Raw genomic sequence first — 17516 nt, forward strand, 5'->3', positions numbered from 1 at the left:
TCTCTCCTAGCCCTGCCATGGCTGTCCTGGGGATTTGGTCTTGCTGCAATGGCTACTGCTGCTCCATGAATGCTACCCAATCCCCAACTTTTTGTACCACAGAGATCCAATGAATAACCTGGGCTGGATGCTTCTGATTGGTGGAAGACAGTCACATGCCTCTGCTTCAGGTGCAAGGGATCCTGGGGAGATGGGTATCCCCCATTTTTATCGTCTGCTGAGGGAGGTGGACTCAGCTCCTCCCAAGACTCAGAAAGTGGAAAATTTCTTCCAAATAAGCAGGAAGTTAACAAGCTGTGTAACCAAAAGAATAACTATCCCAAACTATCTATTATAAAATCATAATCATAAAAGCTAACAATTCTATGCTCTTGTTATATGCTCTGTGCTGTTATGACTCATATATATTACCTTATCTAATCTTCACAAAAGTTCTATAAAGTCATTCTAAGTTGTTACCACTACCATATGAACAGATAAGGAAACTGAGGCCCAGAGAGCTGAGCTATTCATTCAAGATCCTGTAGCTCTAAAGTGGCAGAGCCAGGCTTTGAACACAGGGCATGAGCTGTCTCTCAAACCCTAAGGCTGAAGTGACAGCAGAACCCAGATTTCTGACCTGAGCACCTCTCAGTTCCATAAGCCAGTAAATCCCTTACTTTTATTTAAAAGACAGTGACTGGTGTGATGGACGGTGGTGGGGGGGGGGTGCAGTCTGAAAAATAATGATAATAATATTAATAACAGGTGATATTGATTGAGTGCCTATACTTTTTACAGTTGAGTTAAGGTTATTCCTTTTAATCATCCCATCTGTCCTGTGATTTAAGATACAACTATTATCCTCATTTTATGGATGAGGAAATGAGGCTGAAAAGGATTAAGAAATGTGACAAACTTGATACAACTTGTAGAAGACAAACAGGGTTCGAATCCAGGGCTGTTACTAGTATGGGCTGTTAACTTTTGGCCAAAGTCCCTGTTTTTCCACCCTCAACTGGTGGCTGATTTTACCTGGGCCTTTATATGCAATTCTATTAGAATTGTCCTCCCTACACCATGGAAAAATGCCTAATCTATAATGACAGCAGACATTCCTAGTTGACCAGCCTGCACTCTCCTACTTAATGTAAGCATGGCCTCAGATTCCTTCTTAACACAAATGTTTTCAGCAGCATCTTCCAACTGATCAGAATTGGCATGTGGGAGGCAAATGGTATCTCCTCCATTATCTAAAGGGTTTGCGTGGATTCCAAGCGACTTGAGCCAGAGATTCCTTTATAGAGAATCAAAGAAGCAGGCACTTGGCTTTTTTCCCCCTGAACATCCATAATAAATGGTTACAAAAGAGTGTGATCACAGTAGCTATTCTCTTACGGTTTAGTTTTGTTAGAATTTATTCCTAATTGAACATAATTTAAGGTTACTTATAATAAAAAGCACACAACCTTTAACTGGACATTTATAAAAATCATATTAAACTGAGAACTGGGAGAAGAGAGATGATTTTGCTGAGAATTTTATGCAGTATTGTTATAATGCCTTAAAATTAAAATTATCCCCGAGTTCTCTGGCACCCAGATAATAAAGGGCAAGAAGATGTATGACTTGTGTGAGTTCTCCTTGCTTGGTAAGGTGGAGGTATATATAATAGCTTGTGGGTGAATCTGGCCACAAGTATGCTTTGTTTAACTGTACATGATTTAAAATAAGGATAGTCCACTTGAAAATCCAGCCTTGCTTTAAAGATGATAAGACATGGCCACTCCATGCTCATCTCTCTCAAGCTCAACCATCATCAGGAGCTGAGCAGTGCCTGCCCCTTTAGACCAGCAGGCCGACTCCAGCTCGCTCTTCCCTTTCTCACCTGCCTACGCTAACTCAACTCATAGATCAGATCCCCACCCCCTTATCTGTGCCTCTCAGAGCTCATCTTGGACTTTGTTCCCTTTCGCTCACTGTTCCTGCCTCTTCAGATCTTTTTTTTTTTTTTTCCGGACAGGGTCTCCCTCTGTCGCCCAGGCTGGAGTGCAGTGGCTCAGTCCTTGCTCACTGTAACCTCTGCCTGCGGGGTTCAAACAATTCTCCTGCCTCAGCCACCCGAGTAGCGGGGATTACAGGTGTGTGCCACCACATCTGGCTAATTTTTGTATTTTTAGTAGAGACGGGGTTTTGCCATGTTGGCCAGGCCAGTCTTGAATTCCTAAGCTCAAGTGATCTGCCGTGCTCGGCCTCCCAAAGTGCTGGGATTACAGGCCTGAGCCACTGCGCCCAGCCTCTTAGGAGCTTTCTCTGCTTCTAATCCACCAAGCATGTTCCTGCCTCCAGGCCTTTGCACTTGCTGTGCCCTCTGTCTGGAACAGCGTGGCCCCTGCACAGCTGCCTGCTCAGGTCTTTGCTCAATTGTCACCTTATCAGTGAGACCTTCCCTGCCCACCCCATAGAAAACAGCAGCACCCCCCACCACTCTCTACCCTCTAAACCTGCTCCATTTTTTCCATGGCATTCATTACTATCTAATCTATTTCTATTAGTACATATTTGTTGAGTTTTTTCTCTTACATCTGGCAATGTAATTCTCTGGGGAATGAAAGTGGGGACTGGGGCCGGGGTTCTCATTTGTTCCCTGCTCTATACCCAGCACTAGAGCAGTGCCTGGCACATCGGAGACATTGAATGTAGGAAATGAATGCATAAAAATCTATGTCCAGTCAACGTTAATCTGTGAGACATACATATCTAATCTTTCCAAATAAAGATATCTTTATATAAATATAAAGATTAGAGGCATAAAGATGCATTGTTTTATCTTGGGCTGTAAAGATACAATGCTATAAAGACAGCTATATTTATATCTATAGTGCTTGCAGATTAAAGGCCAAACAATGACCAGTAGTCACAGAAGGCAAAGACAATGGCAATGCTGTTTACGGTTTCCTTGCATACTGTTTCTGTGAGCTCCTTTTCTTTATAAGTGCTATTAACCCTTTGTGGGATTGTCAGATTCTTTCTTGAAATAGCCCCACTTGGCCAACTCTTCTGACAGGTTAGAATCCAAACATGGATGTTTGGATTTACAAACCTCCCTTACAAATAGAGAGGTGAACTTGGGTTCAAGCAGCGTCTCTCCTTTCCCTAGCTGCATCTCTGTTTGGGTGGCTGGGTGGGGATAATCCAGCCTGTACATGCCTGGCCTTCTTTACTCCGTCAAAATTCCCCATAGACATGCTCTGTGTCTACCCCGTGTGTCTCCATGGCCCTATGCCACGCCATGCATTTCCTCTCCAGCTCACCCTAACCGGAGTCCTCTTGGATCCAGCAAAATCTTATTTCAACACCCGTCAACCCAGAAATGTGTCCTTCTCCAAGGCAGGGCTGGCACTGCTCACAGCTCTGGAAAGTCCACTGTGGTCAGGACACCCACTCTGATCTGAGCTCACTTTCTGTGCCTGGAGAAGCCTTTTCATTCAATGCATCCCAGCACAGGCATAGTGCAGGCACTTCAGCTCCTGGTTGTAGATGAAATGAATGGAGAGAGGGAATCTTGCTGGATCCTGGACAGTGGTGCTGAAAGAGCTGTCAGCAGGTACAGGACCACTGTGTCAGTCTTGCTACCCCCAGAAGCTCATCTCCCTTTCCCCAAGCTCCTTGTCTCCTTCCACCTGCAGCAAGATGCCTCCCAGGGGGGTCCCACTCACCTCCTACCTCCCAGGCCCTCACTCCCTCACTGGTGAAGGCCAGAAGAGGATGGAGGTGGGGTTCTCCTGTTTAGAGGCCACCCTCCAGTGCCAAGAAGTTTGGGGTATCCTTGGGCAGTGGGGTCATTTTATTCCCAAACCCTGCAAGATCCTCCTGCCAGGGAAAGGTTTCTTTTCCTCCCTTAGGAAGCCACTTCCGGAGGCAAGCTTCAGGAGAAAAGGAAAAGCAGATGTCAGCCTGTGACACAGAATAATCGATTTGCTCAGTGCTTGTATTTTCCTACCAATTTTGTATTTTTCAAAAAGGACAATAAAACAATTGTACTCTCGGCTAATTAATGACAAGCTGGTAAAAGCATCTCCTCATTGTTCCATTTATTTCTCCATTTCTCCCAGTTAACAGCCCTGTCTCTGAAATGAATCAATGTCGTTTACACAATGCTGTCACCCCATTGTTCCTTTATCATCCTCCATTTTCATAAATCGGGGTGTTAATCCCTTAATGGCTTTTCTCAGTGCTTAAAAAAAATGAAAGGAAAAAAAAAAAAAAAAAGGAAAGAAAAAAAGCCCAGCTCCTGCTCACTCTTAATCCGCCTGTAGACAATGGGTGTTTACACAGGCGGCCCTGTGAGGTGTTTACTCAAACAAGCAGGTCCAGTTGGGGATTTAGCCCTTTCTGTTTGTTGGCTAAACAGGAGGCCAACTGGGGATACACCCCTTCCTCAGGTAGGGTCTGCCCCAGCACCCCCCCAGGCCTTTCTGCTGGACTCTTTGAGGAGGTCTCCCACATTTGCCCTGATGGTCCAGGAAAGCCTTGATGCCAGGTGGGGGTACAGGATGGGAGAAGATGGGATAGGGACTTCCCGGTCTTCCCAATTCACAATTCCTGTGCCTTCTCACTCATCTCTCATGAGAGCAGTGGTGGTCCACTGATGCACTCAGAAATTTCAGAACAACTATACTAAGGGGTTTCATTTTAAGGTTAAAAAGTAAATATCTAGAATTAAAGCTCATTTCACTTAACAAATACGGGCTGACTTTTGGTCTTTGTTTGGCAGACTGGAATTTTAGCATTGAGTGAACTGGTGCCTGCTGCCATGAAGTTCAGTCTACTGAGCAGGCTACCCCCAGCTGGACCCCTGCCCTGACCACCTCTTCACTTCTCAGGCCCTGCACAATGACTGGCACAATAATAATAATAACAATAATAGTATTATTATTACCCAAGACTGGGGCATCAGAAACTGCCTTCTAAACAGCTCAGTGCTTGTGTGGGGGCACAGAAAGAGGGGCATGCCCATGCCAGCGTGGGAGATGAGGATCAAAGGCATCCAGAAATACTGAGTCAGTAGGGGTGTGGAGGGGGCCAAGAACTCTGCCTCAGCCTGCTTTGCAGGAATCTAGGTTTTCCAGAATCTCATGTGCCCTCACTCATTGAACACATCCTGGCTGAGCTTTTTCTCTGTACCAGCCCATGTGCAAGCGGCTCGGAGGCTTTGAGGTAAATCAGAAGGTCCCTGCCCTCAAGCAGCTCACAATCTAGTGAGAGCACAGAAAATTTGCACAAACAACTTGCAAAGACCCCTGGAGAATGTTGCAATAGCCCTTCTGAAATGTCACAAAGAAGGCACGATCACCCCAGTGCAGGTGGTTGTGCTTGTCATGGAGATGGTGGTAGATATGGTGGTGCTCGTGGTAGTGGTGAAGATGGAGTTGGTGGTGATGGAGATGGTGATGGTGGTGGAGGTGATGGTGATGGTGATGGTGGTGGTGGTGATGATGATGGTGATGGTGGTGCTGGTGGTAGAGGTGGTGATGATGGTGGAGATGGTGGTGGTGGTAAAGATGGTGATAGAGATAGTTGGTAGTGATGGTGGCAGTAGTGGTAGTGGTGTTGGAGGTGGTGGTGATGGTGATGATAGTGGTGGGTGAGGTGAAGATGATGGTGGAGATGGTGATAGAGATGGTGATGATAGTGGTGGATGTGGTGGTGATGGTGGTGGTGATGTGGAGATGGTAATGAAGACGGTGGTGGTGGTAGTGGTGGTGGAGGTGAAGATGGTGGTAGAGTTGGTGATGAAGATGGTGGTGGTGGTGAATGTTGTGAGGTGAAGATTGTGGTGGAGATGGTGGAAATGGTGGTGATGGTGGAGGTGGTGGGATGGTGGTGGAGGTGATGGTGATGGTGGTGGAAATGGTGGTGATGGTGGAGGTGATGGGATGGTGGTGGAGGTGGAGGTGGTGGTGATGGCAGTGCTGGTGTTGGAGGTGGTAATGATTGTGGTGGAGGTGGTGGTGATGGTGGTGGAGATGATAATGGAGATGGTGGTGGCAGTGGTGGTGGTGGTGTTGGAAGTGAAAATGGTTGTGGAGATGAGGTGGTGGTGATGGTGGTGAAGGTGGTAACGGAGATGCTGGCAGTAGTGGTGGTGGAGGCAAAGACGGTGGTAAACATGGTGGTGGTGATGCGGGTAGTGGTAGAGGTGAAGACAGTCATGGAAATAGTGGTGGTGGTTGAGGTGGTGGTGGTGGCAGTGGAAATGGTGATGGAGGTGGTGGAGGTAAAGATGGTGGTGGAGATGGTGATGAAAATTGTGGTGGTGGAGGTGAAGTTGGTAGAAGTAGAGATGGTGGTGGAGGTGATGGGGGTGATGGTAGTGATGGTGATGAACAAGGAGGAGGTGGTGATTTGCTGGCAGCTTAACAGAGAAGATCCTCTCTTTGAACCTTTCAGTCTGAGACAAAGTTCCCCAGGTGGACTTGAGCTAAAGGAGAACATTCAGGGGAGAATAATAATATTGGTAGTGGGATCATGGGTAATTTTTCTTTGTTTTTCCTTTTGGCTGGGTGGCAATAGAGCAGAGACACAGAAAGACAGACCCGCATTCGAATCCTGGTTTTCCTGCTTCAAAGTTGAGGACTTGGGCTGAGCATTTTGGCCCCTCTCCACTTCAGAGTCAGCAGCTGTAAAATAGGTTTCCGCATGCCTTCCTAACATTCGCTGATTGGCATAGAGTGGTAGATGTTATTACAATTATTGCTTCTATTGGCTAGCTTAGGATGAACAGGTATCATTTCTATGAGAACCTAAGCCATCTACCCCACATGGCTTACTTTTATAATAACATGATTTTACTATTCCTGTTTTTATTAGCATAACTTTACTATTCCAGCAATATTCTTGCCCTGTCAATTAACTTTATGGTTCATTACCAGAATATCCCGGAAAAAAAAATCAATTCTCCAATATAAAGCATTCAATGCTTTACCCTCTAAGACTTTTTGAAGTAGCCCCCTCAAAACCCTCACTTTGCTGTTTCTGCCAATCCTAACCTATCATAGCATGGTACTTACCTGATTCTAACCAACTCCTCCTCCCTTTGAAAATACTCTTTAAACCAGACTTGAGAATCTCAGTAAAAATAACCTTGCCCTTCCGCATTTAAGATGCTGCCTGTCTTAGTCTGTTTGCATTGCTGTAAAGAAATACCTGAGGCTGGGTAATTTACAAAGGAAAGAGATTTATCTGGCTTACACTTCTGTAGGCTGTACAGGAAACACAGTGCCAGTATCTTCTTCTGGTGGGGACCTCAGGCTGTTTCTACTCATGGTGGAAGGCAGTTGGGAGCTGGCATGTGCAGAGATCACACAGTGAGAGAGGAAGCAAGAGAAATAGGGAGGAGGAGGGGAGATGCCAGGCTCTTTTTAACAACCAGTTCTTGCAGGAACTAATACAGTGAGAACTCATTCTTGTTGCAACAAGTGAACCAAGCCATTTATGAGGGATCCACCCCATGACCCAAACACTTCCCATTAGTCCACACCTCCCACAGTGAGGATCATATTTTGCCATGAGGTTTGGAGGCATCAAACATCCAAACTATAGCACTGCCAAAGCTCTTTTGAGGTGGTGTTCTCCCTCATTGCGGTGACCAATCAATTCAGCTTTGCTTTATCAACAGGCTGTTAGTGGTATTTGGGGAGCCAGCATTCAACACCTGTGATTAAAATGTTATAGAACGGCCAGGCATGGTGGCTCATGCCTGTAATCCCAGCACTTTGGGAGGCCGAGGCAGGTGGATCATGAGGTCAGGAGATTGAGACCATCCTGGCTAACACGATGAAACCCCGTCTCTACTAAAAAACAAAAAATTAGCTGGGTGTAGTGGTGGGCGCCTGTAGTCCCAGCTACTCAGGAGGCTGAGGCAGGAGAATGGCATGAACCCAGGAGGCAGAGCTTGCAGTGAGCCGAGATCACACCACTGCACTCCGGCCCGGGCAACAGCAAGACTCTGTCTCAAAAAAAAATGTTATAGAACAACATAACTACCTCTTCCATGATCTTATTGAGAGGGCACATGGAGGCTTTTACTACTATAGGAAACTTCACCTTGTTGATTTAGGAAATAGAAGCAGGGGAGGTGAGTTGGAAATACACTTGCTATGGGTCTTGAGAAAATTTTAAAATCTTCCCTATGACTTTAAATTATCTATTTGCTTGTGATCATTTGTTTAATGTCTTTCTCCTGCCAAAACTATAACTCCATGTAGGATAGTACTGTGTCTTCATCACCCTTTGTCTCCAGCTTCCAGTAAAGTGCCTGGCACATGGTAGGTTCAGTTGTTGAATGAATGAATGGGTGGATGTATAGAGGAAGGGATCTGGGTTACAGTCCTGGATCTGCTACTGATTTGCTATGTGCCTTTGGCCAAGTCCATTCTCTTTCTAGGCCTCAGTTTCCCCACAGGCTCAATGCTGGGTGAAATCACTCCTGGAATTCCACATTTATGTTTTAGGTCGTTATGATTCCTAGGACAGCAGCCACATCTCAGGCTTCAAAGGAGGCTAGGTAAGACAGCTGAAGACCATGCTGTTGGAAACCTGAGACTGACAGTTCCAGGATTCACGGCAATTAATTTGAAATTCTCAGATCTGGTTCTTTTCCCAACCCCTGAGACTTAGTAGGATAGGCAGAGGCCAGGATGTTTCCTATTTGTTAGCCACTGCATTTATGTGAAGTGCTGCCTTCTCCTGCTTCCCTTCCTTTCCCTTTAGGGTGTGTGTGGGTATCTGGGTGCACATTCTGGGAGTGGTTCTCTGTGGCATGTGGTACATGCCCCTTTCCTTGTTTTCCTCCTGATCATGTTAGCTGTCCTCCTCAAACCCTGGCACAGCCTGCTCTTGGCAAGGCAACACTGTCAGTCATTTACACCTCCCTGGAGACTGACATTTCTCCTTTCCCTTCCAGAGATATTTATAATTAGCATGTACCATGATGAAGCACAAGGGTTGGCTGGTTCTAACCTTATAGGTGGTTCCTGACTTACCAGTTGTGTGATGTTGGGCAAGTTATGTAACCCCTTTATGGTTTAATTTCCTAATCTGCAAAATGGATATAATGCTAGTAATCACCCCATTAGGTTGTTGAGAGGTTAAATGAGTTAGTACAGTAAAACACTAGGACAGAGCGTGGTGCACACAGCACACACATCACAGCCATTAGCCACTGTCCTCATCCTGTAAGTACCTGGTGATGCCTGACTTGAGGTCTGGGCTCTGTGATGGAATACTGCTCAGCAACAAAGAGGACTGAACTGTAGATACAGACAAGGGCTTGGATGGATCTCAAAGGCACTATGCTGAGAGAAAGAATCCAGTCTCAAAAGGTGACAAACTGTATAAACCCATTTATATGACACTCCCAAAAAACAGAGTTATTGGGGTGGAGAACAGATCAGTGGGGATTAGGGGTTAGGGACCAAGGGAAGGTTTGACTTTTTTTTTGAGGGTGGACAGGGTCTCTCTGTCACCCAGGTTGGAGTGCAGTGGTGTGATCATCATTCACTGAAGCCTCAAAGTCCTGAGCTCAAGCCATCCTCCCACCTCAGCCTCTTGAGTAGTTGGAATTACAGGTGTGCACCACCATGGCTGGCTAAATTTTTAATTTTTGTAGACATGGGGGTCTTGCTTTGTTGCCCATACTGGTCTCAAACTCCTGGGCTCAAGCAATCCACCCACCTCAGCCTCCCAAAATGTTAGGATTACAGGCATGAACTACCACCCCTGGCTGGGGGTTTACTTTTTAATGGGAGATTTGGAGGTGATGGAATTGTTCTGTATCCTGATTGTGATGGTGGTTACATGATTCTATGTATGTGTTAAAATTCATAAAGCTGTGATCCCCCAAAAGTTAATTTTTTGTATGAATATTAAAAAAAATTATAAATGGGTAAATGTTCTTGGCCTTTATTCAGCAGAACATTGTTACCTCCTTTCTCCTGGCAAGATAAAAAAAGAACACATCCTTAGATGTGTCAGAAAACAGAAAGCTCTCAACGTAAAGTGCCTCCCAGTAGAGAAACAAACCTCCACGTTTGAAATCTGCTCCAAACCACTCCTGGGCTCTGTAAAAAGGCCCAGGCAAATGAGAACTCCAGATCAGAACCTGGGTGTGGGGGAGCTATTTAGAACTCCAGCAAGCTATTTAAAGAGATTTAAATGCGCCGTTTCCTAGTTATTCTGAGGTGCAGCTATAATTGCTGTTCTTTCCAAATAAATCCTTCAGATTAAATGGATATCGAGTGTGTAAGTTCAATGATTGCTCACGGCACGCGAACCTTGTCAAAGTTCAGAGTGAGTCAGTCTAGATTAACAGGAGGAAGTTGGCAAACATTGTTTTAGTCTTAACACTATCATTTGGTGCTGGTGTTGAATGTTTACATTTTGGGGAGAGAAAACTCAGGCCAGATAAGGCAGCCTGGGGCCACACTTGGGAGTCAGGAATCTTGGCTTGGCAACAAGGTTTTGTAATTTAGGGGGAGTCCCTGCTCTCCTCTGAACCTCAATTTTGCCACCTGCTTTTTGGGAGTAGTGTGGTTGAACTCGATCTTTTCCAAGGATATTTTCTATCTGGTTTATGACTGAGAATGTTTCCCTTCTTTCTACTTTTGGGGACATAGTTGCCCCTCTTCTTCTGCTAGCACCTGCCAGTGTGTGGCCTATGTTTTAGGGACACCCCACCACGTCACTAAGACAAGGCTAACTAGGTCTGTTTTGAATTTGACAAGCCTTCACCCATCTGCCTACCCAAAAGCACTTCTCTCAGCAAACTTGTGTACAAATGTCAACAGGCACCACAGAGCATCCGAGAAACATGCCCAGAGGTGCCGTTAGGAGGTTGGAATTATGAGGTGAGCAGTAAGAAGCCAAAAAATAAGGGAGCCACTTGAGCAGAGAGTATAAACATAAATATCCCCAAGCAGGCCCCAGCACTGGGTTTTTTATGTTGATGTTCTAATGTGTTATCCACTAAGGGCTTATTTACGCCGTTTTGGTATTCCCTGCAATTCATTTATCTGCATAAGGAAGAGGCGCTAACAGGACAGTTCCTCATGAACAACATCCCTATGTGATCCTTCATGCCCAGATCTATAATTCATGAGCTGATGGCCTGGTGGCAGTTTCCATAAAGGCCACGCCGGGCACCCAGTCGTTAACGTCCTCACTGTCATGCATGGAATCGAAATAAGCCCACTCTCCTTCTATTCATCACGACGTCCCCGACGTGTGGGCAATGATATTATCCAAATATTATTAAAACTTTGAACCCTGTCCCCATAAATTATGACCGAATGGCTCCATGGCCATTAGGAGAGGGGAATGTATAGGCTTCAGTTGCTGCCGAGTAATTGTGTGCTTAAAAGGAAGCGTGGCTGAGCATCTCCCTAGTAAAAAAGAGAGAAGCTAGGATCATTTGTTACTGCTGCAGCGCTCGAAGCTGGACCGTTCAGGCAGGTCAAGTCAACCTTACAGAAGGACAATTATCTGCCTAGAGAGACCAAACATCTGTTATTAAGTATGTACAGGCATCAAGGCAACATGCTAGAAACCTTGTCCACTTCAAACACTTGGCGTATTCCACACAACACCCCCTTCGCGTTTTGTTACTGCAGCAGTCAGCTTTGAAATATGCCCTATCTTCCCTCCCCCGGCCCCTGGCTTTCATGTACCCTGCAGCTGCTAACGATGGTGTTGTAACTTTAGAAGAACCTTGCTATCTTTCTCTGGCTCTTTAAGTAATAATATTAATTTTTTGTAACTTTTTTCCTCCCAAACTTTCTTTTGCATTTATTAGCTATTCAAGGGGTTTTGCTGTGGCAGAGATAACATAGCATTTGGAAGCGCAAGGGAAGCCTGTGTTCACATGAGCAGCCGAATGGCTCTTTGATGCATGTATCTGCAGCAATTTGTAGGCTGGTATGGTGCATGGCAGAGAGACTGCTCTGTGTTGGGATTATAAAATGGGAAATAGAGTTTTTTCAGGCTATTGTTGTTCTCTGGACTGTGTGTATGTTAGAATGCTAGAAGAATGGGGAAAGGGACCCTAGAAATCAGGTAAGAGGAGGCAGGGGGCAGGTCAGAAAACAAGGCTACAGGCAAAGTGGGTTGAAATGGGGTCGGGGACAACAGCAGGATGAGGACAATGGGGATGCCCAGGGAGATAACACTGCAATCACTCCAGCTGAGCACTTCCAGACAAGAATAAACAAACTGCAGTTTTCCACTCATAAAGACTCAAAGTATAATATCAAGTAAGGAGAGTTGGGCCATGTTTATGGAGGAGGAAAGGCAAGACTCTCCTCTGCTAAGTGACGTACAATAACAGGCCAGATTCCTTTCTTCTCAAGGAGAATGGAATCTCTAGCTCTTGTAGGGCCTTGCAATCTGAGCATCTTAAAGATATATGATGTCTGGATTTGCTTCAAAGTAATCCATGGTGGAGTGGGGATGGGCGGGGCTATAGATGAAATAAAATTGGCCCTGAGTTAATCATTGTTGAAGCTGAGGAACAGACACAGATTATTTTCAACACTTTTGATTATATCTGAAAATTTCCCATAATTAAAAATAAAATCCCAAGGAACAGAACTCTTTTCTGATGTGAATGATCAAGAGAGTCAGGAAAGAACCCATCTTCCCAGGACTGAAGTCTATAAACACAAACCAGGGAAGAGGAGCCAAGACTGGCTTGTTGGCATAGTACATGCTCAATGCTCTAATCCATCCCGTAAACATTTTTCCCAGAAAAACCTTCTTAAAACGCGATTTTTAGGTGTTTAAAATGCTGAGAAAGGCATCCCAAGTTTCCTTTGGAGAGCCAGCCCTTTTCCACCACAGGTTGCTAGATGGCGAGTGAGATTAATCTCCATCCCCATCTCCCCATTTCATTACAGGGGCAAACATGGGACCCAGGCCTGGCCCACTGGACCATCCCTTGGCCATGATGATTGGCTTAGGGGAGGTCATGTGATCCAACTTAAGCCAGTGAAACTCAACTCTGGAGCTTCTGTTGAAACTATAGCTGAAAGACCAGCTTGTCAGTCCTGGTAGCCGTTTTTGCCATATTTGCTATCCTGAGAGGGGAATTTGCATGAGAATGAAGTTGTTCCAGAAGAAAGCATACATGAGAGATGGAGAAGTTGAGAAATCTGCCCCGGCATAATTCAGTTAAGTAAGTTATTTCTCCTTTTTCGCATGTTCAGGTAGAGCTGGATTTCTGTCACTTGCAATCAGAAGAGTCCTGACTGAGATAGTAGCAGAACAGTCTGAAGGTTACAAGGAGAAAACACTCAGCCCAGCTTGGGCAGAGGACTGTGAGCATCAGCCATGGGCTTGAGTGAAATGCTATGCCAGTGGCCGATAACCTGTTTCCTATGCCCATGAGGAAATCACCGATGGACAAGGGTGTCTTTCCTGGTTAGCCCAGATGTGACCCCAAGTTCTTTTCCATTCAGTATTGCAGGCAGCCACTACGGATCAGTTGCATTTGGCACAAGGACAGACCTTGGCCACTGGAGAGGAGCGGGGCAGGGACCCTTTCTAGGAGGCCCCAGGGTGGCCAGTGCCACCACAGACCCAAGGACACTTCACTGATCTGGGTAGAAGAATTGAGGCCTCTAGGCTTAGGGGGCACCTGACAAAGTCCTGGGGGTTGGGTGGGGAGGCCCTTAAACTGGGCTTCTTGAATCAAGGCAGAGGCTGAGTACCACACCCCGGCTCTGAATACCATCTCAGCAGCTTCCCACCTGAGCTAATGGCTGTAGATGGGTGTGACTGGTACCAGGCTCCTTGAGGCTTCAGGCGACGTTTTAGCCTCCTTAATAGAGAAGCAATGTGGATTCTCAGAGCCACAATGCCTGGGTTCAAAGCCTGGGTTCAAAAACTGTCTTGGCTACTTTTTAGCTATGTGACTTGTCCAAGGTACTAAACCTCTCTGTTTAGGTTTCTTATCTGTAAAATGGGGATAATAATAACACCTCCTTGGATTATAGTGAATATTAAGCTGGCGTTTTTTAGGTGAAGCACTGAGAATAATGCCTGGCACAAATTAAGTGCCATGTATTTGTTAAACAAATACATAAATAAATAAAATCTCCTTTATTCTCAGGGGTTCAACTGGGGATTTTGCTGAGAGGTAAGAGAGTCAGTCCCGAATCACTTCTGCTATTTACCCCATTCATTCTCTTGCTTACTTTCCCATTTGTTCAGCACTGACCTTGGGCCAAACATAGGAATAGTTTTATGTACAGACAACCTCTTCAGATTCATTTTACTTAGATGGCACAAATCTCAATAGGGATTCTAGAAATCCACCTAAGGACATCGGTGCATACCCTCAGGCGGCTTCAAAACAGTGCCCTGGGCCTTTCTTTCCCTGTGAGCCACACTGCCCCACTTCCCCTGCCTTGTGGATCTTCAGAGAAATGAGGGCTGTACTTCTTAGATCTAGGAAATGGAATTTCCGGGAAACAATATAACTTGTTCAAAGACCATCGAGTGGGACGTGGAAGTCTGGGGTTGCATTCTGGGTCTTTCTGACCTTTCCCTTTCCCTTTCCCTTTCCCTTTCCCTTACCCACCCTCCCTCCCTCCCTCCCTCCCTCCCTCCCTCCCTCCCTCCCTCCCGTCCTTCCTTCCTTCCTTCCTTCCTTCCTTCCTTCCTTCCTTCCTTCCTTCCTTCCTTCCTTCCTTCCTTCCTTCTTTCCTTTCCTCTTTCTTTTCTTTTTTATGAAGCAGAGCCTCACTCTGTCACCCAGATGCAGTGCAGGTTGGGATCTCAGCTCACTACAACCTCTGCCTCCTGGGCTCAAGTGATCCTCTTACCTCAGCCTACTGAGTAGCTGGGACTACAGACATGTACCAGGCCTGGCAAATTTGTGTTTTTGTAGAGACAGGGTTTCGCCATGTTGCCCAGGCTGATCTCAAACTCCTGGGTTCAAGCGATCTGCCTGCCTTGGCCTCCTAAAGTTCTGGGACTACAAGCGTGAGCTACCACGCCTGCTCTATCTGACTTATTTTATTTATTTATTTATTTTTTTGTTATCGGTGATATTTTCTTTTCTTTTTTTTTATTATACTTTAAGTTTTAGGGTACATGTGCACAACATGCAGGTTTGTTACATATATATACATGTGCCATGTTGGTGTGCTGCACCCATTAACTCGTCATTTAACATCAGGTATATCTCCTAATGCTATCCCTCCCTCCTCCCCCAACCCCATAACAGGCCCTGGTGTGTGATGTTCCCCTTCCTGTGTCCATGTGTTCTCATTGTTCAATTCCCACCTATGAGTGAGAATATGCAGTGTTTGGTTTTTTCTTCTTGCGATAGTTTACTGAGAATGATGATTTCCAATTTCATCCATGTCCCTACAAAGGACAGGAACTCATCCTTTTTTATGGCTGCATAGTATTCCATGGTGTATATGTGCCACATTTTCTTAATCCAGTCTATCATTGTTAGACATTTGGATTGGTTCCAAGTCTTTGCTATTGTGAATAGTGCCACAATAAACGTACGTGTGCATGTGTCTTTATAGCAGCATGATTTATAATCCTTTGGATATATACCCAGTAATGAGATGGCTGGGTCAAATGGTATTTCTCATTCTAGATCCCTGAGGAATCATCACACTGACTTCCACAATGGTTGAACTAGTTTACAGTCCCACCAACAGTGTAAAAGTGTTCCTATTTCTCCACATCCTCTCCAGCACCTGTTGTTTCCTGACTTTTTAATGATCGCCATTCTAACTCATGTGAGATGGTATCTCATTGTGGTTTTGATTTGCATTTCTCAGACGGCCAGTGATGATGAGCATTTTTTCCTGTGTCTGTTGGGTGCATAAATGTCTTCTTTTGAGATGTGTCTGTTCATATACTATGCCCAGCTTTTGATGGGGTTGTTTGTTTTTTTCTCATAAATTTGTTTGGGTTCATTGTAGATTCTGGATATTAGCCCTTTGTCAGATGAGTAGATTGCAAAAATTTTCTCCCATTCTGTAGGTTGCCTGTTCACTCTGATGGTGGTTTCTTTTGCTGTGCAGAAGCTCCTTAGGTTAATGAGATCCCATTTGTCAATTTTGGCTTTTGTTGCCATTGCTTTTGGTGTTTTAGACATGAAGTCCTTGCCCATGCCTATGTCCTGAATGGTATTGCCTAGGTTTCTTCTAGAGTTTTTACTGTTTTAGGTCTAACATTTAAGTCTTTAATCCATCTTGAATTAATTTTTGTATAAGGTGTAAGGAAGGGATCCAGTTTCAGCTTTCTGCATATGGCTAGCCAGTTCTCCCAGCACCATTTATTAAATAGGGAATCGTTTCCCCATTTCTTGTTTTTGTCAGGTTTGTCAAAGATCAGATAGTTTTAGATATGTGGCATTATTTCTGAGGGCTCTGTTCTGTTACATTGGTCTATATCTCTCTTTTGGTACCAGTACTATGCTGTTTTGGTTACTGTAGCCTTGTAGTATAGTGTGAAGTCAGGTAGCATGATGCCTCCAGCTTTGTTCTTTTGGCTTAGGATTGACTTGGCAATGTGGGCTCTTTTTTGGTTCCATATGAACTTTAAAGTAGTGTTTTCCAATTCTGTGAAGAAAGTCATTGGTAGCTTGATGGGGATGGCATTGAATCTATAAATTACCTTGGGCAGTATGTCCATTTTCACGATATTGATTCTTCCTACCCATGAGCATGGAATGTTCTTCCATTTGTTTGTATCCTCTTTTATTTCATTGTGCAGTGGTTTGTAGTTCTCCTTGAAGAGGTCCTTCACATCCCTCGTAAGTTGGATTCCTAGGTATTTTATTCTCTTTGAAGCAATTGTGAACGGGAGTTCACCATGATTTGGCTCTCTGTTTGTCTGTTATTGGTGTATAAGAATGCTTGTGATTTTTGCACATTGATTTTGTAACCTGAGACTTTGCTGAAGTTGTTTATCAGCTTAAGGAGATTTTAGTCTGAGAAGATGGGGTTTTCTAGATACACAATCATGTCATCTGCAAACAGGGACAATTTGACTTCCTCTTTTCCTAATTGAATACCCTTTATTTCTTTCTCCTGCCTGATTGCCCTGGCCAGAACTTCCAACACTATGTTGAATAGGAGTGGTGAGAGAGGGCATCCCTGTCTTGTGCCAGTTTTCAAAGGGAATGCTTCCAGTTTTTGTCCATTCAGTATGATATTGGCTGTGGGTTTGTCATAGATAGCTCTTATTGAGATACGTCCCATCAATACCTAATTTATTGAGAGTTTTTAGTATGAAGGGCTGTTGAATTTTGTCAAAGGCCTTTTCTGCATCTATTGAGATAATCATGTGGTTTTTGTCATTGGTTCTGTTTATAGTCTGGATTACATTTATTGATTTGCGTATGTTGAACCAACCTTGGATCCCAGGGATGAAGCCCACTTGATCGTGGTGCATAAGCTTTTTGATGTGCTGCTGGATTCGGTTTGCCAGTATTTTATTGAGGATTTTTG

The sequence above is a fragment of the Pan troglodytes genome, chromosome 18 (assembly GCF_028858775.2).
Source record: "Pan troglodytes isolate AG18354 chromosome 18, NHGRI_mPanTro3-v2.0_pri, whole genome shotgun sequence".
Lineage (NCBI taxonomy): Eukaryota > Metazoa > Chordata > Mammalia > Primates > Hominidae > Pan > Pan troglodytes.